At 34.7% G+C, this 4,125-nt stretch overlaps 1 non-coding gene across 1 annotated transcript in view; it reads right to left on the bottom strand.

Annotated features, from left to right (window-relative positions):
- Positions 1-2,176: 2,176 nt before the first annotated feature.
- LOC106867179 (uncharacterized) overlaps positions 2,177-4,125 on the bottom strand; it is a 5,904-nt gene continuing 3,955 nt past the window's right edge. Inside the window, exons 2-3 of the transcript XR_008263808.1 lie at positions 3,230-3,423; positions 2,177-2,342 (exon numbers count right to left, since the gene is read on the bottom strand). This is a non-coding gene — a transcript (uncharacterized LOC106867179). The remainder of the gene's footprint in view (positions 2,343-3,229; positions 3,424-4,125) is intronic.

The raw sequence follows: 4,125 nt of genomic DNA, 5'->3' as shown, positions 1-4,125 counted from the left end.
TGAGCATTCCACAGACACGTGTACCCTTAGCGTAGTTCTCGGGGATATTCAGCGTGACACAGTGTGACAAGGCTGACCCTTTGAATCACAGGCACAACAGAAACAGGAAGAAAGATTGAGAGAAAGTTGTGGTGAAAGAGTACAGCAGGTTTCACCACCATCCCCTGCCGGAGCCTCGTGGAGCTTTAGGTGTTTTCGCTCAATAAACACTCACAACGCCCGGTCTGGGAATCGAAACCGCGATCCTATGACCGCGAGTCCGCTGCCCTAACCACTGGGCCGTTGCGCCTCCACGATTTATATTTATAATTGTCGGTATTCTGAGGGCACGCATAGATAGAGGAACAAACAAACGAGTACATGATTTGTTTGATGATGAAATAGAAAGAAAGTGAAAGTTTTGACTTACTTGGTGCTGGTGCTTTTGGATCATGAAAGAAAATAAAATTGAAAGTAAGTATAAAATATTCTGAATAGGCATTTTAAATTACAGATATAAAATTCTTTCTATTATAGAATTAAAATTCATAACAGTGATTATACTTTTATTTGTTTCATTGCAAATAAAAATTTAAACATGTGCAATGTATTTTTGCCATCGGACGTTTTACAATATTTAGAGATTAAACTTTTTACATTGGTTTATTATATTCTGTATCGTGTATTTTGCTATTATGCTGCTTAATAAGTACATACAAGAGGCCAAATTGAGCCGAGCTTAACCTTGCTTTAATCCATTTACAGTTGATAAAACAAACTGGACAATTGACGTGTTGATGACGTCTATCTAATTAGATATTGTCTTACATCCAGAAAAATCAATCGGTTCTTTTTTCCGATAGCATTTCAATTTCTGAGAATTTATTCTTATGATTGTCACCCCTTCCTATATGAAGCTGGTCATATTTGCGATTTGATTATTATGATACATCCTTTTAGGACGAAGAAAATTTTAAATAATCCAGAAATAATATTGGATGCTAAAAATATGTGTACTTCACGTGGAAGAAACTTCTGAGTATCTGTGTTTGTGCGTTTATGTGTATAGGTGTGCGTTTATGTGTATAGGAAATTTTTAGTAGTAGGATATTGGTAGTTGTAAAATTGTCACAACGAAATTCATCTCACTTAATGAAACATGAAAATGTAAATGCTAAAATTTGGACCATGATGATAAAGATAAGAATAAAGCTGTTTGTGTGTGTGTGTGTGTGTGTGTGTGTGTGTGTGTGGCTTAGTGGTTAGGGTATTCGGTTCTCGATCGTATGTCCACGAGTTCAATTCTTGGCGGTGCGTTGTGCAAGACACTTTATTTTACGTTGCCCCAGTCCAGTCAGGTGGGAAAAGTGAGTTGTCTTGTCGCATTCTGTGTTACACTGAATCTCCATGAGGAGTATGAGGAATGTGTTAAGGAAACGCATGTCTGTGGACTTCTTAAGGACTTTCACGTTAATTTCATGAGCAAGATCTTGTGCTGATCGGAACCTTCGTCGTTGAGACCGACAGAGCGCCATATATATATATATGAATCTATAAATGTATATGTGTACACACACAAACATGCACCCCCCCCACACACACACACACATATATTTATATTTGTTTAATGAGAGATACGTAAAATGGAATATACGAGAACTTTTATGAAACTCTACAATTACTTCGACCTATCTAGTATCAATCCATCACGAGTAGGATACTTAATAACTTGTTCAAGAGCATCCGAGGGTGCAAATGTTTCTCTTCGAGTGATAAATAGGTATAACTCTTTAAAGTAACAGAAGCATAAAAAGAAAAACGAATACTCAACACAGCGAAAAATTATTGAATATAACCGTTAAGACAAAATCGGTCAATGTTGAACGTCTCTTTTTGATTCTCTTGAAGCTGGTGACATAACAAACACTGTGAAAGTCAACGTGCTTTGCAAGTAAGCTACCAGGTATGAACCATTCATTTTATTATCTAAGATATATAAATGAATATATATTTATATGCGTGTATGTGTGTTTGCGTGTATGTCTCGTGTGTGTGTATGTGTGTATGTATGTGTGTGTGTGTGTATGCGTTTGTATGTGTGTGTGTGTGTGTGTGTGTGTGTGTGTGTGTGTGTGTGTGTGTGTGTGTGTATGAAAACTCAAAAGATTAAATCAACTGTTAATGTACTTACCGACACATTTTCCCCTCTTGATAACATCTCCTTTCTTACATTTACACACGCGATTTCCATTTACCGCTTGACACACAGAAAATTTAGGACAAGGTCTTGACGCTTTAATTCTGCCATTGTTCCTGCATGAAATTCTCCTTGAGCAATCGTTCAACAGGAAGCTTGAACCTCGCTAGTAAAAAAATTAATCAGACAAATATTATATTGTGCGTGTGATCGCACGGAATAGTTAAGATATTTATATGTATACAAGAGTGTTTGTATTTGGATATATACGAAAGAGAAATGCAAATAACTGATAAATACTTATTGGGCTATACCTTCGATTATAAATATCTAAGGCACATATAGATTTGTTTTACTCCAACACAAGTTGTAACAAATGTTATAATAGCAGTATGGAATCATTTTCTTTTATGTCCTTAGAATATATTTATGCCCAATGACATATGTGTATGTGAATGAATGGGTGCGATGTGTGTCTGGATGGATATGTATGAATTTTAAAGCCCCTCATTACATTTAATTAGCATGTTTTCAAAATTTTCTTCACCATAAAAGAATATGAAACAAAATCATTTAACTGTTTCACGAAAACCAGCATTGAAATAAATTTGAGAATTTGATAAATTCTCTTTATCTGTAATCAGATTGCTTTTGCATGATGTCAATTTATTGTACACCTTAAAAGTGAATACCACTCAATCGAAATAATATATTAAAATGTTGACACTCTATGCCGTTGTTTCAAACCATACTTTCTTTGATAAGTTTTAGTATTTTCCAACCCACTATAGACAGACTTACGCTGTCACACATACTATAAAATTGCATATATTAGTTGTACAAATATATATGTACACATCGTTTATTAGATACTTCTAGATAATATACTTGGATCTATGAATATAGACATATGCCTGATTAACATTTTTATTCATGATACTCCATTGTTTTCCTATGCGAGAGTGAGTGTTTTGTAAACTAATTCCACTTAAATTTTTATGAGATTTATCAGGACTGGAAAATATTTGTTAACATTGCATGCGTTGTACTTACTTTTATGTATAATCCCTTGTATTTACAGCCACAAGATGAGACTCGAACACATTCTGTTCCACTAAGTATGAACCCCTTTTTGCATACACAGGCTTCTGTAAATTTTCCAATGCGAGGGACTCTTCTATTATAGCATGATGGTTGATATATAGGAGTGGAGAACTTATACACCATATTTTTACGGCACTGTAATTCTGCGTGGAGAAGAATAGATAAAATATGTAATTCATCTTTATTGTATAACATGCAGTATAAATCAATGATTACGCTGACTGGAATGTGTAGACTCGAATATCTTATAATAAATCGCAATGTGTTGCCTGCCGCACACGTGAGGCAAGAGAGACTGAAACACCAAACGTAGTGGGTATGAGAGACAGGCGGAGATCTGCTGGTATATTCAAGAAAATTAAATTGAAAACTTTTATCTTAAATAATATTTATCAAGATCATCCAATATAAACAAAGGGAAAAAGGAATAGGAAAGAAAACGGCCTAAAAAAGTAATCTAGAAGCCCAATATATTAAAAGCAAATAATCTACCATCTTAGAGCTACGAGGTCCGTTGCTTAAATTGGATGCTCTTTGTTTTTTTACCCTTATGAAGCTCCGTGCATTAATTCGAATGTCCTATGAAAATGAAGAATTTTATTTTCACAATTATTTATAGACAGCGTTTGGCAACGGGTGCAGAAAAGGCCGTAAAATTTGTTAGGTAACCTATTTGTTATGTCATGCTTTGTATTCAAATATAAGCAATAAATATGGTCCAATCGATGTGTTTGTTAATCTGAGATGTTCTCCATTTTCTGATTATTTGTCTATATACATGTATACATACATACATACATACATACATACACACACACACACACACACACACACACACACACACA

The sequence above is a fragment of the Octopus bimaculoides genome, chromosome 3 (genome assembly GCF_001194135.2).
Source record: "Octopus bimaculoides isolate UCB-OBI-ISO-001 chromosome 3, ASM119413v2, whole genome shotgun sequence".
Classification (NCBI taxonomy): Eukaryota; Metazoa; Mollusca; class Cephalopoda; order Octopoda; family Octopodidae; genus Octopus; species Octopus bimaculoides.
Note: the sequence above shows the minus strand (reverse complement) of the source record. Positions and strands in the feature narration are given on the sequence as shown.